This window comes from Drosophila eugracilis, unplaced genomic scaffold, assembly GCF_018153835.1.
Source record: "Drosophila eugracilis isolate 14026-0451.02 unplaced genomic scaffold, ASM1815383v1 contig_2167, whole genome shotgun sequence".
Classification (NCBI taxonomy): Eukaryota; Metazoa; Arthropoda; class Insecta; order Diptera; family Drosophilidae; genus Drosophila; species Drosophila eugracilis.
The window spans coordinates 3,007,419-3,035,119 of NW_024573052.1; the positions used below are offsets into that span (position 1 = coordinate 3,007,419).

The window sequence follows — 27,701 nt, forward strand, 5'->3', positions numbered from 1 at the left end:
TGTAATCACATGTACCCCGAGGTATTCCCGAGGCAATTGGTAATAACCCAATCGGCTTCCCAGCCCATAAAACACAGAGATCTAATACACCGCCCCTGCCCCTGCCTCTTGAATATAAAAAAAAAAGGGAATCCATCATTATATCTGGTCGTTCTACGTCATTTGGTTAAGACTCCGGTTAAGACCTCTCGGCGATCAACAGCTTCCGGTTATAATGATCAAACGGGGCGAGATCCATTGACGACTTTTGGTTTTTTTGGTTTCTGTTTTTAGCTCTCGTAAAAGTCGGAGGCACGAATCTAGTTGGGACAATCAATTTCCCATTGGAAGAAAGCTAACGGGTTAATGGCCATCATCTGTGGGCCATATCGGCGCCTGCATCACGGACTCGGGTCCGTCCCAATGATAAAAACTAATTAGCAAGAAATCAAGTTAAATCCAGAGCCAGAGCTCTAAAATCAACAAATAAGATCATTCCGGCTGGTCGGTGAAAGGTTATTCGCAGGTGGCAATGAGATCAGCTGATCAGAATGGTGATCAAGTGAAATCCTTCAAAACCTTCCTTAAGAAAAGCATCTGGAAACGTGTTTGAAATTATTCAATAAATGACGCGAACTGGAAGTGGAAAATGTGCATAGGCTGGCTGACAGCGAACCGCAGAGCTGGCAATTTACGATGATCGAAAATGCAGGCGGGCAGAACCAGAAGATCTGGAAGAGCCACCTGCACGGCAGGGTAGAAGATTTTCCGGGGTATGGCGCCCAAAATCCAGTGAGCGAGACAGTTGGTTGACACAACGGGGCTTTTCCATATGCACGCCTTCCATATGTTTGTTTATGTTCGTTTGACACAGTGCGAGGAGGTGGGTAAAAGGGGGGCGGAAAACTAAGCGGAACTCAAAGAGCGCGACGAGCCATGCTTCTTAAAGATAATCTGAACAGATCATGATTAGTTCTACATCAAGTTTGTCAAGCTATATATGAAGAAGAGTCTTGGGTTATAGAAATATCTAGGCATTATCTAATTTTTAATATATATTTATTAATATTAACTAACTAGCTTAGCTAACTATACTTCAAACTCTACTTCTAGTACTGCTAGGAATGGTTTTTATTCCTCATAAAGCGTATTCCCCACATCGCCTTGACAGAACTCCCGAGAACTCTAAGCTGTCTCATTTGAAGCGATTTCTTTACGCTTTCGCGACGGCTACTGTGACTGCTTCTTCGGCTCGTTCGCGTTCTCAAATTCTGACTAGAATTCTCGACTCCGGCTAGGCTCTGGCTCTGGCTCTGGCTCTGGCTCTGCTCTGCAATTCGTTCCGATCTTAATTGCGACTGGCAATGCAACTGTTGCAACCGCAACTGCAACTGCACATCCACACCTCGGTGGAAAGCAATTCATTTTGCTGTTATGTCAAGCTTTGTTCCTTTCCGATTACGCACACAAAAAAGAATTCAGATCAATTTTCCATTCAGCAAAGAACATACGTTTTCTCCTACAAAACCTAAGGCTAAGTAACATTTAGCCATGGAAATGCGATCATTTCTCATTGAAACATCTCTCTATGCAAAGCACTCCTGGGATGTTAATTAGGAATCCAATCGATCATCATTTAGGATCATTATTTGTTTGTTCAAAGTCCGATTTTGATACCGATTGATGTTGTTCTAATGAATTATGATTGCAATTGCTGGCAACAGCTGCACTACTCGAAGAGCGAGAGGTGCATATTCTCTGTTATCCGCGCTCTTCGCCTTCACCTTCGCCTTCGCTGTTATCCGTTTGCTGTTGCTGGCCAAATGTTAGGCAACAACAGCATGGCATGGCAATGACCTGAGTGCGTGGAGCGACTTTGGCTGAGTTCTCAATGCTCATTGCTAGCTGTTCGCAGTTCACTGTTCACCCAAAGCTGCACGAAAAGAACAGTCTAAGATGATTTGGGATATATATTAACAATCTGTTTCTAATCTGACAGTTAAGAAGACTTAAAGATCCCTTTAAGAGAGCTCTCTTAACTTACCAAATGTTATCAAAAGTAATTAAACATTATTTTTCCCAGTGCTCTGACTGACTACTACACTAATCCCGCCACGACTTACTTTAATGTTTATTTTCTTTGTTTCTCGCTTCCCCTAGTTTGCCACTCCACCCCTCCCCGAACCCCCGCCAACTGTCGACCGTTAATGTATAATGCAAATATGTGTTTCACATCGTCATTTCTCCAACCCCACCCCCCTCCCGACCCCTTGGAAATCTCCCCCACCTTTCACCGAACGAGTTCAAATAAAGTGCCGCTTGGTTCCGTTCCATTCTGTTCCGCACTTTTGCCGGGCGATCAAAATTTGTCCATTACGACTCGGTTTTAACGGCCGTTGGCTTGGCTGCTTGCTATATTCCCCATGGTTGGTTTACTGCTCTATTCTTTTCGGTGGGGAATATGGATCAGGTGGTGGCGGTGGCACTGCCATCCCAGCAATAACGCCCTGGGTGGCTGGAATAACAGCTTTATTGCCTCCATTGTAGGCACTCGGCTGATTAAAACGTTCTAATCACGAGAAGTGGCTTATTTTTGGGTATTAACTTGGCTTTTATTGTCCTTGCTGAGGGGGGAAACTCTTCGTCTTCTTCCGCACAGATCTCTGGCTACAGTTCTTACTGACTTGGGGGGATTATATGCAAGGATTTGGGAACGTAAAGAACGAAGGAAGAACTTGTTCCCTGAACAGACATTCGAATATATTTTAAACATTAAGACTTTACTTACAACATTTTTAATGAAATTTTTCTGTTTTCTAATAACTTCTTTGAAAGTTCCTTCATTCGCAGTGCCCACTGTACATGCAAATGCTTGTAACTCTGTTAACAGGTGCCGTTGCAAAAGAAGAAGGTCGCTCTGCGCTCTTGCTCTCCCTCTCTCTCGCTCTCGCTCTCTTTCTTTCAAGTTCAATGCTACGACCGCACCTCCCACCGCCCATGAACTTTACAAGGCGACAGAGAAAGAGAGAGAGAGAGAGAGAGAGCGAGCGAGAGCAGCCTCGAAAGAGAGTTGTAATCTTAGAGAGCATTCGGTCGTGCGATCTCTCACTTCTCGTACACTGCGAGACTTGTATGGCTAGTCTGGAGACTATATATGGCTCTTACGATGGTCTTTCGATTTTGGTTCTGATCATAATTTTTAAGTTGTTTACTGATTCTCTCTGGCTATTGCTTTTTCTTTCTCTAAAAGTCAGTGACTAGAACTATCTTCTACTAAGAAGTTTCACTGTTTTTCTCCCAGTGTAAGATCGCTGGAGCGTGTGAGTGGTGTGCTGGTGGTGTGCGTGCGAGTGAGTGCGGTAGAAATGGGGCTTGTGCTGCCTGCTGCTGCTTTCTCTGCCCGTTCTTTGCCGCTCTCCGGGTTTCGGTTTCGGATTCGGATTGAGATTCGGGTTCGGGTTTGGGTCCGGGCTTGGAGGGTTCTTCTTCTTGGATGGATCCGGTACGCTGGGAAAGGCATAAAAGTGGCGCTCGACCGCCACCAGCAGCCATTGCGCGTGATGCAATTGAAGTGCTAACACCTCGTACCGCTCGAGTTTTCCAGCCAGCTCAGTTCATCGCCAATCACCACCACCAAACACCAAACACACACCAATCACCAGCGGAATCTTCAGCAGCGTGGACACATTCTTTTTTTTTTTTGGTTCAATCGCGTGTGTGAAAAATCCCACTCCTTGCGGCTGCGATTTCGGCAAGTGAACACAACCACAAGTGAACGCCGCCACAACAAATCATAACAAAACACAAACTGTGAAAGTGCAAAAACACACTGAGAAACACTCCCGAAAAGGATTAACGTTGAAAGCCAGGAGAACAGTGCAATATTTACTAAGCGAAAAGGTAAGATCAGTTCGGCTCAAGTGATTTTTTTTTACATATTTTTTTGTTTTGAAATCAAAGTGGAAGGAAAAAAGTGTGAACCAAGAGTTTATATCAACTGAAAAATAAATCATAAACTATATAAGGACATCCTCTTTTGAGTTAAACTTTGGAAAGGCCAACATAAAATGTCTATAAACTTCAAGCATTTGGAATATATAATACTAAAAATAAAAACACAACAACAAGGAGGCTTGGAAAAAGAAACAGAAAGATTTCTAATCACTTTTCTAGTCATATTCCTAAAACGCCTTCAAAAATGATTCAAACTTAAGGGGGCCCTACGATCATGTCATAACTCCTAATAATGTTCCCAACAAGCATGAATTTCTACACCCAAAGTAAATAGAAAATTCAGAAAATTCCACTTAAATAATGCGTGCCTCCTCTCTCTCTCTTCCATTCTGCTGCACCTTCTTTTTTCTTTCTATATTTGTTTTCGTTTCCATTGCGATCATGATTGCCTCCTTTCGCGTCGCCAGAAGTGACACCTTGCTGAGTGAGTAGGTCTCTGACCAGGAGGTCTCTTCCCCGCTTCTTTCGCTTATATTTGCCCTGCCAATTGTCACCTGCTCAAAATTCTACCTTCTTGCCGTTGGCCCGTAGGAAACGAAAGACTTAGGCAACGAACTTGAAAGAAGAATAAAGTTCGTTGCCTAAGTCTTTCGACAGATTTCGTTGAAAGTCCGTGGCACGTTGCTCATGTGCATGACCAATGAGGGATGCCTTTGCAAGGCTTGCTACATTTCCAAGTTCATTGGAAAATTCAACACCTGGAAGTGATGTTTATGAATGAAGAATGACATGACTTGCCTTTCTGATTACCAAAACAGATTTCGTTTTAAGATTTTCTTGCCATTTGCAAAATAATCTCGAAAAAAAGTAAAGCTTGAAAATTTGAAGTTGCAAGTGGCAAGGGGGCTAACCCCTTATGCTCTTTTCTCGCCGTTTGGCTCTTGGCTGTTTCAGTTTTTCAGTATTCTGCTAAAGTCATTAACGCAATTAACCGTTATTACCCAGCGGTATGGTCACCCAATTCATTAGGAAAGCATTTAGTGGCCAGTGTTCTTGTGCGTGTGCGCAGAAAAACTAAAGCAACGGTCCCGAGAGCATGAGAAACGCATTAAAAAAAAAAAAAACACCACCGCCGAAGCAGAAGCAGTGGCAGAAGAACATTGCGGTTGGCAATGTGAAGAAACACAGAAGAAGTAGCAGATACTACCAGTGCAGACAGGGGACAACACGAAAACCCAACCCAGCCCAAACCCCATTTTTAGGGTGGGGGCCCCAGTTGGTCTGTCTGGCGGCGTCTGGTTTAATGGGTTTCCCAGTAGCAAAACGCACTCGGTTCGAATGAAAACTTTATTGTTTTTAGCGCCCCGGAAATAATGTAATAATCTTGCATAAAAACGACCTCGGGTTATACTTTTATAATCGAATCGTAAAAATGTTACGAAAACCAGTCAGTCAGTGAGGTGCAGAACATAGAACAAAGAGGAGAGAACATTAAAGGAGATTTTGGGAAATGGGAAATGGAACCTGGAACCGTAAACCAGGTACCTGCAGGCGGGAAAACTTCTGCACTTCGGTTAAAGAAAAGAAAAGCGGCAAACAAAGAACCCAAATGCCGACCCGACCGACCCCAAGGGGCAGGCATTAGCATCCCAACATCAATTAATGTCTTGCCGCGATGCAAATCAACGACAGCGCCATTAAGCCAACCTCGCAATCCATCAATTGAGGCAGAAAAACAAAACAAAACAAAAAAAAATATAAGACAGAGAAAAACTAGACAAATAACATCGCATTTTCTCCTCGTTAAAGACGGATTTCCACTTTAAACTCTCAACTTACTCGGCACATTTCTCTTTTTCAATGCGTGTTCAAAGTTGACCCAAAAACGAAAAGGAGAAAAAAAAAAGAACACAAAAGCAAAGATTTAACGCTAAACGCGAACGAACGTACGTTTTTGGCCCAGTTTAGACCAAAAGCGGAAATTGGTTGCGGGCGACCGACTAATTTGAAATTCCAAATGAAACGAATGAATTCGGTCTGATTGAGATGAGCCGGGAAAAGCGCCCTCTGGCGGTCACTCCATCTGGGTCTGTGTTGTTCTACTCTTTCTTCTTTCCTTCTTCCCCACACACCCAGTTCGCCTTTCTTCGGTTGCTTCCAATCTGGCACATCAAAATACAAAAAGTCCAACGGACTTTGGAAATTTTCTTGGGGAAACTTAAGCTTGGTTACTAACAAAAAGCGCCCTCTGGCTGTGACTGCAGCTGCTTCCCTGGATTGGAAAGATGGTTGAAAAATTCCAAAACTATCCTGAACTTCCTTTCATTGCCACTTTGGCCTTGTATAGAGAGTGTCTTTGACTGACGCTTGACGATGATTACCTAATGAACAGCACTCTTCGTGTTCTCAGCCTCCCCTCATTAGCATCTCAGATTTCATTAGCTTCCCGCTTTGGTGGCCTTCTTTTGGCTTGTGCCGCTTGGCTTGGCACAGATACACGCCCCGCCCCTCCTCCCCCCCATTATTCCGTCTTCGTTTTTGGGTTGCCTATGTGGGTCAGCTCGGATTCAATTGGTGGCACCTGTTCGGCCCAGCCGAATGACAGCACACAATTGTTTGGGAGTTGGAATTGGAGATTCGCCAGGCGAATGAGCAGAGCTGCTCACCCACTCTCCAGCCGCCACTCGGGGGTTTCGAGGGCCCGCTGAAGAATGGTGAAGCGATACAAGACCGCCGTGTTGATGGTTGATGGGTGATGGGTGATGAGCAACGAGTGGCGAGTGAGGATCACATGAGTGACGAGTGATGATTGAAGTGGATTCTTAAGAGTTGGGCTCATGGGTACTCAGACTGGCTTAAAGTCAGCGAAAGAGTTGGTCTCGAGGGGCGGGCAAGTTTGTAATTTAGTGCTTAAAGGGCTATGTTTTCGTGTTCTGTGGAGTAATCACAGAAATATATTTAGTTTCAGATCAGAAAGTAGAAGAACTTCTTCCTGCAATCAAAGCCAGCTAAAGAAAGTACAGCCAAAGCCAGCCTTTGGCCTTGAATCGAAAAAAAGACAGGAAAGTGGTTGATTCTTAGATTGTCTTTCTTCTTTTCTCTTTTTTTATTTTTCATTTTGGCAATAAAACGAAAACTGTTCCAAATCGAATTTGCTTCGTCGTTTGGCCATGGTAATTACACCAAATATAAGCCAGATCATCATCGTGATGGGGTAGATTCTTCTTCTTTGGCCATAATGATGACGCTGACGATGATCTGGCACTTGTGTCGTCGTCGTCGTCGTCGTCGTCGTTCCAGCTGAAATCTTTTCGTTTTCTTTTGACGGAAACAAAACGAAAACACAGTCTTGTTTATGCCATAAAAAAAAATAAAAAACAAGCATCAAAGATCTCGCTTGAGGAATCTGTGCTATTCCAACGGTTGTTTTGTTTACAGCCCCGTCCGCCGTCCGCCGTCCGCCGACTTCCCAACTGCCCAACTTCCCCGCTCCCCTTATTTGGTATTATAAGCCATATTAAAACGAAATGCTTCTTAGTTATGACTTATATAGCTAGCTTATAGTTCTTGGACCTGCGCGCAGAGAGGAAGCCACCAAAATGTGGGCCAAAGTTGTGGTCGGTTTTTCGATATTTTCAGTTTATTAGATTATGATTTTGGTTTTCTTCACAGCGCACAATGACGCTGCCTGTGCTGTGAGCATTCTGGATTCAAAACTTTCGTTCCCAATTAGGCCATAAAATTGATATTCAGTGGGATATGAGGCCGATAGCAGTAAACGCTAAATGAATGCACTTAAATGGTCAATAAGCGAGTGAATGAATGGCTCGGTCCGTCCCGGCCTGGTTCCAAGCCAACAATGCAAATGCAAATGCCGGCTAATCTGAATGGCTGATTGTTCAGGAGAAACGCGATGCCGAATGAGCGTAGTCACAAATCACTTATCAAATGATGAATTCCATTCATTAAAACGATTTTCATATTCGTTGAGGAGTAGCCAAGAGGTTCATAGGTTGAGTTAACTGCTAATTACGATTCCCTTAAACAAAACTCACTGCCTTTTAGGAGTAATAAAGTGGAAATCAGCGTCATAAGTTAACAAGCCTAGAGTCTTTAGAGTACTTAATAAAACCTGAATGGAATGCCGCCGTCATTGAAATGCCTTCAATTTGCCCGTCAATCAGCACTTCTGTATTTGTAAACCAATTGCCTTCAAGAAACAGCCGAAAGTCTTTAACTTTCACGAGCAATGAAGGCCTAAGCTTAACCATTTCTTACATCCAAAATTAGCATATTTTCCTTCAGAACGAAATGAACTTATTTGGAAAGAAGAAAGGTATTATAACTTTCACAAGCTTATCTACCGAAAGCACGAAATGCTAAGATCATAATTACAGCCAATTAAAGACGTCTGTTCTTCCTTTCTTTTCGCTTTACTCGGTGTAAATTACCAAAAAATTCAAATATAAATTTAAATTGATTGATGGGGCGCTGAAAGAAAGAAAGGTCTTCTTCCCATCTGTCCGTCATCAGAAAGCTGATAAACTACTAGCCGGTGGTTAACGTGAACGTGAACGTGAACGTGAACGTGTGAAAGTGTTCCCATTTCATTTTCTTAGGGTCCGTGACCAGTGTCAATTTCAAGTTCTCATTTCGACACATTCCAAATGTTTTTTCGGTGCACTTGACGTTGCTCGGGGGGGTGGTTGGGGAGGGAAAAACGAGTTGGCCAGCCTATAAGTTTTTCTTGGGTGCGTGAGTGCCGCCCATTAGGTTCATATACCTTGTTCTCGGTACTTGCTCTTCTATTCTGTGGTTCAGGTGGGCTGGACTGGAGTTCACTGTACTAGGGCGGGGGGTACTAGATACTTTAATGAGACTTTACAACAGCAAAAGAAGGGCTAATTACGAACGTCATGCGTATGCAAATGGCAATTGAGAGGAGGAGGGCAGGGCGGTGGAAAGTGTGTTTTTGGAGTGTGCGAATGTTCTTTCTTTTTCTTTTTCTTTTTCCATCTTCAACTTCGAATCTCTAACTCGAACTCGAACTCCACCGGAATCTGAAATCCAGAGCAAATCCAGCGAGGCGTTGCACTTTGCATTTGCATTTGCATTTGCATAGCAATGGCCATTTCATTTGAATGGGAAATGATTATTTATTTCTTCGCTTTCCCTAGCCGCGTTTGTTTCTTGAGGAGTCTTTTGTTTTATGGCTCTCGGACGGCGGGGGGGGGGCGACTTACAATTCGGTCAAGTAATCATTTATTCTCCGCCTTAATTGCTGGCATGTTGCACTGCACAGCGTTCACCGCTTACCGCTTACCGCTCACTGTTAGCCACCATTCGCCATTCGCTGTTGTTTTAATTACTCAGCATGTAGCATGCAAATCTGGCATCGTTGCTGGAAAAGCTCTCGTCGTCGACACGGGGCGACTTTAACCCACAAATGGGTGTGGCTGGCTATGCTATAGTTCGGTCAGGAAGGAGGGGGGAGCCCGCCTGTATATCAATATGCCATTAGCTCTGGCGGGGTAAAAGCTGTAGATCTTTGTATCTGTGTATCTACCTACTAGTAGTTACCGTTACGCAGCAAGAAGATGCCACAGAAAACATGTTTTTTAAGAACCAGAATCGGAGTTTCGGCATCTGAATGGGAACTGAAAACTGAGGCGCGCGCGCTCTCTGGCCGCCGCAAATGGAATTTTCATTTTTCAACTTTTGCCATCGTAAAAGGCCAATATATATATATACGTAACCAACCCCCTTCCCCCCGGAAAGTGGCTTAAATTAAACGAAACGAGAAGAGAAAATAACAATAAAGGCCAGCAGCAAAAGAAGAAGAGGACCCCGCTGCAGCATCAACAGCATCAGCAGCAGCGGCAGCACAAATCGATTGGAAACTCGTTTTCAACATCATTTGACTGGAAAGTGCATTTTCTGTTATTAATATATATGGTAGATATATATATATATATAGAAAGAGATGTAGAAGAAAGAGATGCGATGCGATGGAGAGGCCGAGATATGTTATAATTAAGTGGCATTGTTTTCTGCCGGAGTAGTGGTGGTGGTGGAGTGCGATCCGTTAGAGAAAACACTTGGTCCGAGTAACAGATCCCAATCTCGAGAGGAGCTTGAAGCGTAGCAGTGCCGGAATTGGGATCATCTTGAGCTGCGCTCCTCACTTGAGATCTATCAATAATTTGTTGAAAGTTTTGACTGGTTTTCCTTCAAAGCCAAAAACAAGGGGAAAACAATCTTCCTAATAAATTCGGCGGTGCAGCTGGTGCAGCTGGGATGATGATTGCGTTAAGCTGGTGATGTTTTTGGGGCTGCCATGATCAGAGAAAGTACACAGGCAGAGGGGGGAGTGGACAAGACAAGAGCTGTCAAAATGCTGGAAAGACCTACAGAAATCAGAGACTTAAGCTTGGCGGCGGTAAACTGCTTTGAGGAAGGAGCCAGAAATCTCTGTAGATTACCTTGAAAGACGACCCATCAGCAATTATCATATTTCCCCTTAACAAACAAATAACCCAGAAGAATAATAAATTTTAATCAAACCTTATCTAAACTGAAACAAACTCTTTCTCTCTTTGCAGCTAAAGTCGCCGCAGAAGAAGAATCAGACGAGGAGATTTCAGCCGAAGAAGGTAAGAAGACGGATGGAAGGAAGACTTTTGTTTTAGGTGGTGGAAGATTGTGAGAGAGTGAAGTGGTGAACCCCAACCTGGACTTGTGTGTATTTTATGTCTTCCGCTGTAATTGCGATCACAAATCAAGGCAGGTGTTGAGTGGATTGGATGGGATTGGATTGGCTTGTAGAGAACTGGCTGAAGGTTGCGGGAGATGGAAACCAGTGAAACGCTTTTCCACCCAATCCAATCTAAGTCTAATCGTCATCATTGCAGCCCGGCTCTTTTTGTGCGACTTCGCCTCTTTGGTTGTCCACTTCTATTTATAGTTGAGGTGCAGGAGGCAATCGCCTGGCAATTAGTCACTCAGACGAACCTCGTCCATCTGTCTGTCCACTTGGCCATAGCATCCATCTATCCATCTCTACCTTCTGCGGCTGCCTTAATGCGCACCCTCGACTGGCAATCGTCTTCACAATTATTTAGCCTGTCTTTACGGTTTTAGGGATGGCTGCGTGACACGAACTTTTATGCACATATAAGATCTAATAAGGAACTCTTTAAGACTGTAAAGGTAAAGATCTTTTTTGGCAGTTCAAAAGGTTAATCAAGGTCGTTAGATTCTCATCATTCATTGGCTTGCCAGATTTATTATTTAAAAATTTCACCTTAGACCCACCTTCGTGAGGGACTTTCTCTACCATCTCCATAAATTGTCCAGTGGCGACTTAGTGTAACTAATTGACGATCAACGCAAAACGCTTTGGCGGCATTCTACCGCCCAGCCGCCCTCTGGTGACATTGAGTAATGCCCGAAGGAGCAAGAGCCGGTGCAGTGTAAAGGCGAAGCTCACTGGTTCAGTGGCCAATGGGGCAGAGGACTTTGATTTGTTTGAGCCGCCCTGACGACTCTTCTACAATTAGGTTGGCCAACTCGCTGCCACTGGCTGCTGACAAAACGAAAATAAATTGCAGAATTTGAAAAGGGGAACAAAGGGAACAGATCGCGCTAATATAAACCGAATTTTACAGAATGCCTAGGAAATAGTTCTCCGTGTAGAAGTACTTCAGACTCTCGCCTGTCCCTTGGCATTATCATCGGGCTGTGGATGCTGTTTGGGTAGGTGATGTGGTGGATGCCAAGATGCGTTTCTCTCAGAGAGCCGCACCTTTTCCAGTCGCCTGTCATTGCAATTAATTTTGTCTTTGTCTATTCTTAATTCGCTTTTCTCTGGGCTTGTCCGGGGTCTCTCTAAACTAAAGCCTTATCGCTGTTTTTTCTTCTTTTTGCTTTTTTTTTTTTTTGTAAAACTAAAGGGCGTTACCACAAGTTCTCACATGGCCCGGGCGATAATCGATAGTAACCGATGAATCTCTGTCCTCGCGGCCTCGCCAAAGTTTCGGTTTCGGTCATTGTCCATGCACTAATTAAGTTATGCTCTCGGTCTTGGCCATCCACTCTTGGCCCGCTCTATGAGGCCCAGCTATGAGGAAGTCTCGGTCTTTGGATGTACCTATCTATCGCTTGTATCTAGAGAATGCCTTGGACTGTGGTCGGGGCTAGAACTTGGAGACTCAAGCTCAGAGCTTATCTAGCTATGGGCATCTGAGTTTGGGGCTTTTCCGCGCGGTTTCCAAGCCCCTACCCCTGCTTGGCTTTATCCGTTTCCCAGTTTCCCAGTTTCCCTGTTTCCCCTGAAAAAAATCTGAATAGTTTCTTCTCTAATTTGCTATTGCTCTCAGGCGAAAGCATAAATCGTGTATTATGGTCAGTTTAATCGGAATCAAATTCAAAATTTCCTTCGATAAATACACTGAAAAATGTTAAACTAGCTTATGAAAAGACTGAAAGACTCTCCATTTAATATGACCCCTAAGTGGATATCGATTAATTCCCTGGGCCATTATACTTTGGAGCTCTGCTTCTCGGATATTATTCTCTATATACATTTCTGCCTTTTCAATTACATTTATCGATTGCCTCTGCCCCTCTCTTTTGTTCGGCAATCAAGTGGCAATTGTGAATTTATTGTTTGTGGGCAGCCGAGAGCGTTCTGTATTGATTCAGCTTGCCAATTATTGTGTAAATAAATTCCAAATTGCGTGCGGCAGTAACGGCGGCAACAAAAGTGTGCTCTTCATGAACTGGCAAAGCGAAGTTGCCGCCGCTGCTGCCACTGCCTAGCCGTTTTGCCAAAGGCCATTCACATACATTTTGTACTTTATGGGCAATTTCAAGCTAGAGCCAGAGCCAGAGACAGGGCCAGAACCAGAGCCACGGCCAGGGCCAGAAAGCCAAGGAAAAGCAAAGAAGCCAGAAGAGAAGTACTGAAAAAGACTGAAAAATCAAGCAGAGCAGTCGACGAACGCCGAGGGCTGCAGGGGGCAAAGGGGGCAACAAAGCCGACCATTGTGGACTACAAATTGTCACACAATGTTCCAGCTTGTTCCCAAAAGCCAGCAGCAGCCCCCCCTTTCTAAGATCCATCCCCTTTCGAAAAGCCCCAAAGAGATAAGCACTGCCTAATACGGACAACAAGCAGCAGCAGCAGCAACAGCAACATCACAGCAACAGCAGCAACATCTAAAAAACAAGCAGCTGAGCATGAAAGTAAAAGAAGTCGGAGAAAGAAAGAGGAGAAACCGTTGATGCGGCGCTGATAAGACAATATTATGAGAACGATTTTTGATTTACGGTACAGTTTCCCTTTTGGGCCACAAAAACATTTGGCTAACAAGACAGCCAGCCTAGCTAGCAGTAAGGCTGTAAATCATCGGCTAATGATTCAGTTTTAATAGTTAAAATTAACAGAAAGCCAAGAACAAGCTGTAAACATTTCCAAATATTAATGCACGCAACATCTGAAAATGGGAAATGGAAGATGGAAAATGGGAAAGAGTCGTTTGGCGGCGGCAGAACAGAAGCAACGGTGGCTGGCAGCTTTCATTTGTTTGCCGAGTTTATGAAACTGTGTGTTGGTGCTGCTGGGGGTTTGTTTTGGGTCTGAGCAGGCAGCAGGAGCTGCGGCTCTCCATCTTGGACGACTGCCAACTTCATCTTCGTTGGCCAAAGAAGAATCTTTGACTGACTGACAGGCGGTTGGGGGACCAAAAGACAAAGATCCAGACGGGAGACATTCGATTAGCATTAAACCAAAAGCAAAGAAAACCAAAGCGAATCGCATCGGGAATAGAGTCAGGAGGATCGAAGCCTAGGAAACGGGAATGGGAATGGGAATGGGATGAGGATGAGGATGGGGACTTGCCGACTTATGCAATTTTAGTTACTTAGGGCCCATCAGTCAATCAGCCCGACTGTCTGTCATCACTCTTTTTCCGCTGTTCTCGTTGCCAGAGGCTTGGGGGATTCCAGCTGGCTAGATTTTCCGGACTTTGACTTGGACTTCTTGGCGTTAGTCAAATAGTAATTGCCCGAAAAAAGAGTCGGAATCATTTATCCATCCGTTCAAGTTGTCTTTCTCCCCTGACCCATTTCGTGGCGAGATTTCTGTCCAGCGATTACTTGGAATCCAACTTAGGCTCGGGATATCAGATAGAGTGACCCAAAGAAAAGGCCAACCTGGGAGCACTAAGATCTACAATTTATAAACTAAATAATAGTATGTAGTAAAAGTTGCTTATTTAATTAAGATTTAAGCACTTAATAGTCCTGATTTTTTATGATTTTTAACCATTATTCTTGTAATAATCTCAGTAAATCCTTTCGGCTTGCTCAGATCCCCTTTAGTCTAGCCAAATCTAGCAATTTAGCCATAAACGAGCGATCAAATTGCCAACTGGGAGTCTCATTAAAGAGCAAAATCACAACGGATCGATCGTATGGCCGGCCCGGGTGAGGGCTCTTCGGCTTCATTAAATATGAAAAATAATTGCAATTATAGAATATTTGCTTCGCTCAGCGGTCGTTTGGTATGTTGTAGTCGATGTTCGGTCTCCGGTTTCCGAAAAGGGGCCGTCGAAATCCCCAAATGCGGCTAAAGGACATCATCATCTTTTGAGGCGACATCGCCATCTATGGAGCTGCCCACGCTCGGTTGGCTGGCTAGCTGGATGGCTAAGCCAGCTCTTTAGCTTAGGTAGCCCCTCCAGAAACCAAAACAGAAACAGAACCGACATCTCGAACCCAACATGGTCTAAGCATTTGCATTTTTCATCCACGCCACACGGCCCCTCAGTCTCTCAGTCTCTCATTTGCTCAGTTTCTCAGTTTCTCAGTTTGTTTGTCAGACTCATTTGAATGCAGTTGCTATTTATGTTTTATGCTAAAGGGGCAGACGACCAAGACGAAGATAACCAGCGACTGGGGATATAGAGTCCAATATAGGAGGTGCACTGCAGCGAAAATGCCATCGATTCAGGGACTTCTTGGAATGCGTTAACCGCCTCAGACATCATTTTTCCCTTATGATTAACCTCAGTGCCAGTTCAGCTTGTTTTTTCTTTCAGTGCAGTCTTTGTTCTGGTCGCTTTTTCGCCTGTTAAGGCAGCGAAGCCAAAACGACTCTGACTTGGACTTCGATGTTGGCCAAAGTCAAAGCCAAAGTCAAGTCGAGTCAAGCTGAAAAGCACAGCCTTAGCCCTTCGCCAGCTAGATGGACTGCTTTTGACCCGCTTCCAAAACGAAAAGGCCCTGTCCATTTGTGGGCTAAGCCAAGTGCTAACTGGGCTGATAGCTATGTAAATATGTGAAGCCATCGAGTTGCAAACCCCAAGCATATGCTGGCAGTGTATCTACCGATCTTGGCCAGCAGTCAAACCAAAAGTGTCGAAAGGCGCAGGGAGGAAGTCGCTTATTGAGTGATCCATCCGAATAGTTACATAAAATCAAGAACGAGCCAGAAGTGCTAGGGATTACCATGATAAAGAAGGTGGAATCTCCATGGAGGAGTCGAGGACATGGTTTTCCGATCCCACTTAAGATTGACCAAACCTTATTATGTGTATAAAACCTAACCTAATCCCATGTCAGTGTAACATAATTAGACGTTCTTTCACTCAGATTCCAGCCATTCCATTCCGTTCCGGTTTTTGACATTCCGTTCTGATTCCGCTTGCCATTTGATTGCCGTTAGCCAGCCGCCGACAACGAAATGGCCAAAAGCAATTTGAAAGCAAGCACAAACGACAAAGAAATTTGTCTCAAATTTCTAACATGATTTCATGGCGACAACCGCTCCGCTCCGCTCTGTTCCATTTCCACGCTGTGCTGACCAGCTTGATCATGATGATGATCATGATGATCATGATCATGATAGCTATGTGCAACATCATTATCAACGTCATCGGGCAGAAATAGAAAGAAGAAATTGCCGCGGCCGCAGATCTCAAATAAGGCCTAATCAGAGGAGCGGGTATTGCAAGTCTTTTAGCCAACTCTTTCGCTGTCCGTAGAAATGCTTTCAGACTTAAGACTGAAATCAGAATATCTTTTCATTAGTTAAAAGAGGATCCTTTTTGATCCTTAAAAGAGAGATATATAGCCAGTTGGAGTTGCCATCTAACAAGCTTTTTAAGTTTCTCCACCGCTCAACAAGATCTCTCTAATGAAGAAGCAAAATCAGGAGTTGTTAAAGGAAAGTCCGAAAGGGGGGGGCAGCCAGGCGACATGTGGCTGCCTCATTAAATCAGCTGAAACTCGGGTTAATCAGGCAAATGCCGCAGTCCCACGACGCCAGTCAATCAGGAACATCAGAGACGACCATGGACACAGCGGAGGAGCAGCATGTTGTTGGTTACTCTTAACAAGAGAGAGAGAGAGAGAGAGAGAGGCAACGAGAAGACAAACCGGTCAAAATTAACCTACTTAAGACTGGAGGCCAACTCGGATGACTTGGCTTTGGCCAGCTGCCGTCTTTTTGGGCCTCCGTGTCGTAGCCTTTCCTTCTGCGCTTTCGGCGCTGGCCTTAACAACGAAAACTCCACAAGATTGTTAAAAAACAAATCTGCGGTACGTGCCATGTAAAATCAGATGAGGACTGGCAGGAAAGGAGTGGAAGGAAAGGCGTGCTTACCACCAAAAATGGGGAAAATGGAGTCACAGCCAAAAATCTAATGTCGCACGCGATGGAAAATCGCCCACCAAAGGCACGCCCACAAATCTTCCTAGGCTTCGACTAGGTTTCATCGACAAAGAATCGCTCTTAAAAAGTATATTTACTCAAGTATTTTCTTAAGAGAAAAGCTACAAACTTAATTGGACTCAAAACTCAAGAATATTTATGTTGGCTTTTCCGCAGCAGAAACAGAAATTTAAATATTGCCAAGCAGCTTTTCCGTGAATAGCAATTGCGGAATTTTCTTTGGACCTCGATTCGGGGTTAACCGCGAAAAAGGAAAATTGAAAAAAAAAAAAAAAAAATGTGGCGATGAAAATTCAACCGCAATCAAAGTCGGCGGAAAACTTCATCAGCGACGTCGATTCGTGGGGAGGAGGCTCCAGCGGCGAATCCATTGGCTATCCCGCAGCAACATGCAACATGCAACATGCGGCTGCAGCAATATCTCGGCCACATCCGAAGGCGACTGCCCAGTGAGCCAGGTTAATTGATTATCGCTGGCGTCGCCAGCAATTTGGCCTCTTCCTCCACCACTCTTGGGCCACCTTTAATCCTCCTGCTTTTAGGCTCATTTTTACTTCTCCTTTAGCCCCTCAGATCCCCTCAGCCGCCTCATCTGGCTCTCTTCATGTGCGAGTGACCGCAATGACAAGCGTCACGAGATCAAAGCATAAAATCCAAATTAGAAGCAACCTGGCCATTGGCAACTCCAAATCCTCGGAGGGCACGAACTCGTGAGTCACGGGGCACTGAAAGAAACCTTTAATGGTTATGATTAGGAAAGGGATATGATCTTTCTTAAAGATGAAATATCAAAGGGAATTTGATTAGAATTAGAACCTAAAAACCATCAACATTGAGTTGGTTTTTTCTCCCTGTGTAGCGTAAGTGCAAGGCTCTATTTATGACCCCCAAAGAATACCCCTAAGCCCGCAGAGGAATACATGTTGCTGCTGCTGCTGCTGCTGTTGCTGTTGCTACGGTGATGTTGCTGTTGTACTTGCCTAACAAGATTTGTGTGCCATTTTGCTGCCGCTTTTGGTAGCACCTTTTGGCCAAGGTCTGTTGGCCATCCAGTTGGCCAGCTTTTCGTGTCTGATCTGGTCTGTGACAGCAGAAGCAGCAGAAGCAGTAGAAGAGCAGCAGCAGCAACACCAAGAGCTGGCAACTAGCAACTAGCAACTCCTTGGAACAAGAAAGCCGCTTGGAAAATCAAGTGATTACTGTCTGGCATCACGAGTAATGAAACGTGACTCAAATCGCAGTTAAACACCCAAACCAAACCGAACCGAACCGAGCCAGGAGTAGATCTGTGGCCACTATATAGGCATAGGCATAGGCAGGAGGTATCTATATGTATATATATAGTACCAACTTATCACACACGCAAACGCCAAACGAACGAGGTAAAACAACAATTAGAACAAGCCAAAACAACCAAACGAACAACCGAACAACGAACAGCCAAGAAATCGCACAAGCGGTCCCCGCGGAGATGTTTAGTCTGGGGGAGCTCTGGATTCTCGATTCTGGATCCTAGCCTCTAGATTCTGGGGTCCACATCCACGACCACATCCACATCATCAATGTCCCGGCCATGTCAGCCATTTGGGTAATGTCGTCGCTGCTCGAATTTAATGGCCAAAAAATCAACAGCAGCGAGGGAAACGAAAGGCGAAAATGGAAGGCCGAGAAAGAGACATCGTTTGGACATGGCAGAGTCTGAAGTCCATGGGGAATTTAGGGGATTTGGAGCAGAATGTGTCTTGGGTAACAATGTCCAGGGGAGGTCCTTCGCCGAAGAGCAAATGTCTAGAGGCATTAGGATAATGGTTTTCTATTTATAGCCGCTAATACAATGGGTTACCTGCAGAGTGGCCATGTGTTAAGTGGCTTACAGGGTTCTCTTTAAATGGGGTTTACTGTCTTGGCTTTCTATTTGATGGCCTAACTTAATGTTTCTGGGTTTTTTTAGCAGACTAATTGCGATTGGTAATTGGGAAATAGTTTTTATTTTCAGATAGCAATATATCTACTTATGAAATGCCTTCGAGAGTTGTTCTTCCCTTTTCTGGTTTCTCCTTGAGGAGATCTGTTCAGATCGCCTAACAAGTTCTCAACATCCTTAACCCCATCCGCCATTACAATTATGTGAAGGACTTGAAGTGTAATTGAATTGATTAGAATGGATAAGGAGAACCTTCTAACCAGCTAGCCAAGTAACCACCTAACCATCTAACCAGCTGGCCATATCCATATCCGTTGTGTGTGACCATTAAATCTTGCCGAGATTTGCATACATGAGAAGGCCGAACAAAGGAAGATCCATCTGCGGGGCAAATGCAAATCTGCATTGCCCACAACGTCTCTTCTACGTCCCTTTCTCCATTCGGTGCTGCTCTGTTTACTCAAGCAAAGATGACACTGCAAACTGCAAACTGCAAACTGCAACAAACACCAGAAAGGCAGGAGGAGGCCTGCAGAAATGGCAATCTGCATCTTCAAGATGCAAGTTCTAGAGGCGGCGGCAGAGTTCTCTGGGAATGCGACACGACTTGGTGTTTGAAATATTTCACTTTTGGCTAGCGCCCTGCCCACAAAGAAAAACAGGAGGGGGGGAAAAGATGAAAAGACAATGGTCTTGGCCTTCTGGACACTTGGCTCATTCTTCTTTTCGCCTCTCCTTGGATAATACATGACATTAGACAAAGTCGGAGGCCTCAAAATGGAAAATTGCCATGCATAACATATTTTTCTTCTCCCTGCCGCGGCCCTACTCCTCTTTCTTTTTTCTTTTTTCGTTTTTCGTTTCTTTTTCTTTATTATAAAGACTTGCAAAGTGGCCAAAAGACTGGCCAGAGGGAGACTTTCCTGGACCGCAATTTATGCAGAGCGAACGCAATTCAGTTTCGGTTTTTCTTCCACCTTTTTTTTTCCCCTCCGCTGATGGAACAATCGAAAAAGTGGTTATGGATGAGCTGCGACTTACCGTTAGAACTGTAAAGATATAGACTGTTGGCCTAGGAAAATGCAGCAAACCACAAAAATTTAGTGTGATCTACGAGCTTCGATCGGTGGATTTTGATTAGATCACAAGATTGATGGGCTTTGTTTTGAGGAGACGAGTCTTCCGAAAAGGCTGGGAAAACGGTCAGCCCGAGATTATGATTGCCCAGAACCACAAAAAGTAATTCTAACTGGCAAGAGTCTGCAGTTTATGATCTCAATGTTGATTAAATTTCAAATAATTATTCGATTTCCAAAGAAATGCCAGGCGAAGTACCTTACTTTCACTCATTTTCCCATTAGGATCTTTCGTTTTGACATTTTTAATCTCTTTGTTAAGGCCAAAAAAGGCATTTTCCTACTTGTTTTTCCTGAATTTTTCCCTCATTTTGCCAGTAGTAAAGTTAACTTAATTAGGCACATACTCGCATACCTTTTAGGCCGCATTTTTATAGCCATTTGATGGCCTTTCCTCCAGCCATTTATCATTTATCAAAATATTTTCTACTGTTTGCCCAAACAAGTCACATCCAAATGGCTCATTATTATGGTTTGTTTGTACTTTCAGAAAACGACGTCGAAGACCGACCCAAGAAGAAAACGAAAGCAAATCAGGTAGGCAAAAATCGGTTTGGCTTAAAGAAGTTTCCATTTCGTTGAAAGGTTTTCCTTTCGTTTGTCTTTCTGTAATTAGTCAGATGGCTTCTCTGCTTTTTCTCGACCGCCTTCTTCGATTCTTTTGGCCTAACTAACTATTCCCTTTGATTGATTTATTATAGCCAGTTTGCTTTTTGCTTTTGGTTTTTTTTTTGGCGAGGCGTGAGGCGCGTTTGAGCCATAAAACCAGAAAAATACGAAAAGAGATCCATGGGAAAATGCCAAAAAGCAAGGGGAGGCAGCCTACGGTTGCCATGAGGCGGTTCGGGGGAGGCCATTAGCAGCAACACGACTTCTGCTTCTGGCCCGCCCCCTTGGCCGCCCCGAAGTTCTCGCTTTCACCGAATTTATTTGATTTTATTTATTGAATTCTCCGCATGTCGCGCACGTTTTCACGAATCGAAACGAAACATACATGTCGATCGGCATATCTATGACTTGTAGGTACATCTACGGAAGAGTTCATCGTACAGAGAGCAAAATAGGAAGCTGCCATCATGAAATTTGAAAGAAACGGACAAAATTTGACATTTTAAACTGTGAATGCAGTTCGAATGGAATTTTAATAACGAATTCAGTGATGTATGGCATTCCACATTCCGACAATTATTGGTTTTGTTATGAAAAGAATTCTGATTACTTTTGAGCTAAAGTCAGGATTTTGAGTTTCGACAGATAATGGTACTATTTCTGATCGGTTTTATTCCTATAACTTAGCCAAAACAAGGCTTAGAGCTAAACCAAAGACTGTTTTGAGCAGCTTTCGACCAAACCAAACTTTCCTCATCATTCGATTGATGATTTTGTGGATTTAATTTTTTAACAATTTTTTGGATTTTCTGTAAACACCATCAAAAATAACGAAAAATGGAAAGATTTTTACGTTTCAAGGTGGGGACACAGTTTTATTGGAAATTAAATTACGAGCTCAATGAGGTATTACAATCTATATTTGGACCATTATTGCCTTAGTTATGAGGAGAATACTACCAATGTTTGGGGGAAATGGGGAGAAGCCAAATATCACACTTTCGATAAGGGGTAACATCATCAAAAATTATGAAAAGTAGCAAAAATTTTACTTTTCAAGGTGGGTAAACAGTTTTGTTGGAAATTCGAAAACAAACTCAACGAGGTAATGCATTCCATATTTGACCCATTATAGGCCAAGTTATGAGCAAAATACTGTCGTCTTGAGGAGGAAAATGGGAGTAAGCAATTTTTGCATTTTCAATAAGGGGTAACATCATCAAAACTTTCAAAAAATGGCAAAAATTTTACTTTTTAAAGTGTGAATAGAGATCGACTAGGATTTAAAAGACAAACTCAACGAGATATTACATTCCACGCTACGAGCAGTTTTAGCTAAGTTATGAACAAAATTCTTATTTATTTAAGGCGAAAAACTGTGCTACGACCCTTGTAAAAATCCCAATATTTGTTAGGGTTTTCTTTGGTTCTAACTTCGGTAAAAAGAGAAACACAGAAACTCAAATCCCTTTTGTTTTGCATCTCTAAAGACAGAAATATAAAATGCTGTAAAACGCCACCCAAAGTTTTTTCCAAGTGTGTGGCGAGGCCTGACTCAAAGTCAAGAGCACCGACAAAAGTGATAAATAAAATGGGCGGAGGGCGATTGCCATTGTCCATCGACTCCATGGCTTCCCTTTCAGCCATTTCTGCTGCTGCTGCCTATTGCCAATGGTTGGTGTTGTGCTTGGCCATATTCATCTGGCGTATGTTATGACAACGAGAATAATGGATGGCCCCGTCGTACATTGATATCTGTTTGGTTTTCCTTGCTGGCAAAATGAGTGAAATCCCAAAATGGCATGGAAGAATAGCTAAGAAGCTTTCTACTGAAAATTTAACCCAATTAATAACAGAAGAGATTGCTGTAGAATTTCCCCGAAAAAGAAGAGTTTTCTGTGTCACAAATTTTTCATTTTTAGTAGGAACTCAGCTGGAAGTCATTTGCGAACCACTGTGCCCACGAAGAGGAGCTGCATCTTTGCAGCTTTGGGAGATCGCAGTCACATGTCGGCATGCCACGATCTCGGCTGCTCCTCCCACTCCCCACTCCCCACTTTCCATCACCTCCAGTTCCACTCCACCTCTGGCCATGTCCAACGCCAAATCCAAATTCAAGTCCAAGTCGAAGTACAAGTCCAAGTCAGAGGGGCCTGAGTGGCATGTGAATGAGGTGGTTTCTCGGTTGGAAATTTGGTACACAGGTCTTCTCTGGGCCAGATTGTCTTAGGTCGTGCCAACAGCGATGTGCATAATAAATTTCAGCTCCTCTCCCTCCAAGAGAAATGAAAATGAAAAGTTCTCAAGCGACAAATGTGGGGAAAAAATTGAAACCTTTTGACAGGGCACGTAGTCGGCGGGGGAAGGAAAGAGGCTACTGGCTATATGGCACTGCATAATGAGAGTTTTGGGTTAGGTCGCTCCACATTCGAGTGGCAAACAAAAAGTTAAGGAAAATGCAAAGACAAGAAGCCAGAAAGCGGGCGAATTAACTTGGCTCTTAGCACAAAACACGAAACGAAAAACCAAATAGCTGAGGTGAAAATGGTTAAGGCCAGGAAATCGGTGACAGAATGAGATCGATTCGACAGTTGATGGCTAAAAGAGATTTCTCTTTTCTATAAATTGAAATTTGAAAGAGTTTTTTTTTAATGAGAAACTTAGCAGATGAAGTAGGGATTAAGATCATTAGATTAGCAATGGGAACTAAGCATTAGAAAGGGAATAAATGGTAGGAATAAGTGCAATGATAATATGAGAATCGATAATGGGTCGTTAAATAGGCCGATTAATGAGACCATCTCGAGCAGAAGAAGCCTCATATAAATCTAACCGCATGGCTGGAGAAATTACAGGTAATAAACACGGCGAATGAAAGGTAGCAAATGAAACTTCAGACTGCAGATTGCAGATTGCAGATTTCAGATTTATGGTTTACACATTAAACGAGTCCCCCGGTTACACATCCAGTTCTGTAAGCAGTTGCTCTTCAATTGGTGTTTTGTCGAGAGCTTTGTGGCACCTATAACCGATTACTGCCTGGCATAAATACGCGAGATTCCATTCTCATCATTATGATTACCAGCGGCATAAAAAGCGAGTCGGTAAGGATACCAAACCGAGAAGTCAAGAAGTCGAGAAACCGCAGAAACTCATTTTCTCATTTGAGAACGAGAAGAACAACAAGAAGAAGAAGTGACAAATACATTGAAACAAAAAACGAGTCATTCTTCTTTCTATATAATAAAAATCAACTTGAAGATCAGTGAGTTGTGTGTTGGGTTTGGGTTTGAGAAATAATTTGCTTTTAAGGTAGAACACCTTTGACTTATCAAACGATCATTAAAATATATGCAAAAAGCATGTTCTGTGTAGAGAAAAGGCACAGGAATGAGCCGAAGAGAGATGGCGGCTGGGAACTGGTTTGATTCAGCTTCAACTTCCCAAACCCCAAACACTTCAGTTTGAAGTGGAAAGTGGGAAAAGGAACCGGGGGAGCAAGTGTCCAAGATCGGCGAACCCAAGTAGTGGACCCAGCCAAATGGAATATCCGCCTGACCCACATTCAATTGCTGCATTTGAACGGATTTGCATGCCCCAGTCTTCCAGTCTTCCAGTCTTGCAGTCCTCCAACAGATTGCAACTGAAATGCTGGCCCAAACGGCGGAATCTTTGACATGGCTCCAATACCCAAAACGCCACTGGCGACGTGTCTTTACAAGTATGTATGTACGAGTGTGTGTGTGTGTGGTTGGCCAGAACTTGGCCTAATTCCATGTGACCGACCGCTTGCCCGACTTGGGGCTCCCACTTCTCGATGCCAGCATTGGGGACCGACCCAGTCTCTCCAACTTCTCTCGCGACTGCTGCAAATTGAGCGTGATTTGGCGGAGGAGCCTGGTCGATGAGGACGATGGGGGGGCAGTACAGAAGGAGGGTAATACCCGCACAACGCACTTTCCCAATCACACATCCAAGCTCTCTGTTCGACACCTGAGCGAAAAGTGGAAAAGTTTCACCCAGGCTGTGCCTGCCGATTGTTTGAGCGATCTCTGGGGATTGATTTGGGATGGCATTAGGAAAGTGGAGAGACATCCTTTCCCGAAAGATGTCAGATTAATGCGACTCGACTAGGGATTCCGCTGAGAGAGATGATTGAGTGTCTTAGGAAATGAGCAAGGCGGGCGGAGAAGGGGGTAATTTTCACTTATCAAAAGGAAAGTTACAAATATTGATTAGTGCTATCGATAAAAGCTAACTACCATACATAATATAGTAAATAATGATATAGACTGAGTCAGGTACTTTTCACAGATAACGATGAAAGTGGCGAGAGAAGTCAAAGATTGCGGCAAAGATAAAGTCGTCAAAAGAAAGGTCAATTACATGGGGAAACCGTAGGGCAGGCAGGCAGGCAGGCAGGCAGGCAGGCTGATCATTAGCACTACTCACTCACCACATAGCGAAAAGACATCAGGGCCAAGACAAGACATGGCCAAAACAAATCCAATAGGCCACGCACCAGAAGAAAGGAGTGGGCAGTAGAAGAAGGTGGAGCTATCTCGTCTTCTTCAGCTGCTTTGGCGTATAACAAGCCGCAGCCAAATCGACAGAATCAGCAAAATGCGACAGACGTGGACGTCCATCGGAGCATAATGGGCCCAAGTGGCCATTGTTGGCATTCCAATGTTGCGCTGATACTGCTGCAGCCTGCAATTGTGCATCATTAACATGCAACAACCAAGTGAGAGAGATGGGATAAGCCTGCACAGAGACAAATAGTTGGCTGTAAAAGGCTTTTCGGAGCTCATTTCGATGGCCTTCCTAGGCCAAGCCATGGCAAATCGTTTCCTGTGTAGAGTAGAAGGCTATGGAGAGAGAGAGAGAGAGAAGTGAATTGAGCAAACAGCATTATCGTATGATCATCTACAGTGGGTTGAGGGCCGGCTAATGACAGTGCCGGGCCACGCCTCCTGCCCCTGCCATTGCCGCTGATCCACCCCTTGCCAAACCGCCTTCTACTAATCCCGACGAGAGCCTTTGATCATCTTTTCTAAGTACGTGCGTTGTTTTTCTTTTTGGAATACAGCCTTTGTGTGGGTTCAATGGAGAAGCGGAGGGTTGCGACCTTTTGCCATCTGGCAGTTTAAAGTTTTGAGCATTCAAATTGTAGTTAGTACAAGCCCCCGCCCCGTTTCTCCTTTATCGCTCATTCAACTGACAGTTAACCAGGTCAACTAACGGCGAACGTCCGCAAGCTGTTAAAGCCAACTTAAACAAATAGCACCTCCCCTCCTCCTCTTCCTCCGCCCCGTGCCCGACCGCCTGTTTGTTCTGTGTTCTGTAAGCCCGCATCTTCTCGTTTGGCCTGTTTATCTAGCAATGCCGCTTCCTCTTCGACGCCAACTTCTTCTCACCTGCACTACGCACAAATTTGCATTCGACTTTCTTTCAATTTCAATTTGTTTGCGCATTTCATTTGAGCCCGGCCATCTAATTGGTCCAATAATGGCCCATAATTGTTGGAAAAATGTTGGTAATTTGGCCTAATCGCCTTGAACAGTTAGCAGCAGAACGGAACGAAACGGAACGGTAACTCTTTTGTGTTTTTGTTTGTCAGTTAATCCGCAATCTTTGCCCCGACTTTTGAAGTTTCTGTTGCTCGGACAAGTTCGTTGCCTAAGTCTTTTGTTTCTTCAACACTTCTTTCGGCTAAAGATATATCTTTACGAGATGAAATCACTAGGTTTAGAGAGAGACTAATCTAAACAAACTATAAGACATTCCTGAGAACAGCAAGGAGGAAATCAAAGCAGAGATAGACACACACATTAGAGCCACTTGATCAGGTGGAACGTCTGGGTATCTCTCCCCGAAAAACCCCTGGCCATGGGCTGCCGTTGTTAATTAAATGTTGTTCTTAAAATTGCACAAACTACAAAATGAGCCACAATGGGCCACTTTGTGGCCAAGAAGAAGGAGCCAGTAGTTGGTTTACATTTGCTTATCGGTCCCGGGGCTTGGCCCCGGCGCACATGTTCCAGCAAATTGGTCATCTTCATCTGCTGCCATTTGCCGTTCCATTCGCTTCTGTGGGGAAGTTAAGCCTCAGATGCACAGAGAGAAAATCCAAAAACCCAAAGTTTGGTTAATATTGAACCAGATTTGCTTGTAATTTCCATATTTGCATTTTTAAAATGACCACACTAGCCACCCCTCGCAGTGCAGCCAGCCCCCTTCCCGTGTATTTAGACCGACTTGTAGCCCGGCGCATTCAATTATTTCCATGTCCTGACTGTCTTGTCGTGCGACGGCGCGAGTTTTGCATTTAAAAATAGGCCGAAGTGCTCGTAAGACCCTCTTGTTTTCCTCTTTAAATTGCAAATATTTTTAATGAGGACTAGAGCCGGCTAGCCGATTGTGATTCCGAGGATGTCTAGCGCCAGGTCCACACCCAAATGAGTTATCCATATGCAGATGTGGCTGTTGTTGGCCAAGTGTCGGGCTCGTTGTAATGAGCCGTGTTCCTCGGGCTTGCGGCCAAGATAGATGGCTAAAAATACATGCCACAGATACAGATAGCCCCAGGAAAAGTGAACAGCGAACGCAGAACAGAGGACAGAGAACAGAGATGTCAACCACAAAGTGATGCCGATGCGATGCGCTGGACCATCTCGCTTATGATGTCGCCTGACAGTTCCTATCTCTTCTTCAACCCGTTGATCGATGAGGAATGGCTTTTCCAATCTGGAGGCGGATCAGCAGGCAGACTTATTGTGTGGGAATGCGGAGCGTCCTCTGGGAGATGAGGGCCTACTTTGAGGGATGGTTGAGCTACATTTTTAGCCTTCATCTGGTATGATCGGGTATTAGATTTGATTCGTTATATGGTAGTAAGAGGAGTAAATAGTTTAATAAGGTCACTAAACACGATCATCGTTTGACAGAGGAAAACTAATCAAACTTTGGATTTGTGTCATCGGAAGTTGTTCAATGGCAGAGAAAAGTCTTTGATCTTTGAATCTTTAGCGATCGCAAGGAAGTCGCCTGTCCAAGATCACTTCTCATTTATCTGGACCTCTGGATTCCCTTAGAGCGGAACTCTGACTGGCATTCCAGTCGGTGATCCTCATCTGAGCGTTGGATGATGACTGCAGAGGTTTGGTTTTTGCCTTTACGTTGCCGGGCATTCCGACGCTGATTTCCCTGACCATGCCCACATTTTAGGGCCCACAATTGCAATTAATTGTTGAAACTTTGATGCCTGCACTTGCAGTTTGCTGTTTGTAGTTCTCTACCCCTTTCGCCCCTCCGTTCGTTCGTTGTCATCATCATTTCTTCGCTGGCGTGGCAAAACTGGAGG

The 27,701-nt window shown here is 44.1% G+C and overlaps 1 protein-coding gene across 2 annotated transcripts in view; it reads left to right on the top strand.

Moving 5' to 3' along the window:
- The first annotated feature begins 3,518 nt into the window (after nucleotides 1-3,518).
- The window catches only part of LOC108105505, a 34,474-nt gene continuing 10,291 nt past the window's right edge, over nucleotides 3,519-27,701 (top strand). Inside the window, exons 1-3 of one of the 2 annotated variants that reach the window (XM_017212127.2) lie at nucleotides 3,519-3,879; nucleotides 10,536-10,586; nucleotides 20,220-20,266. The gene's annotated coding sequence lies outside the window, so the exon portion shown is untranslated. The remainder of the gene's footprint in view (nucleotides 3,880-10,535; nucleotides 10,587-20,219; nucleotides 20,267-27,701) is intronic. The other variant, XM_017212128.2, reaches the window with a different exon arrangement.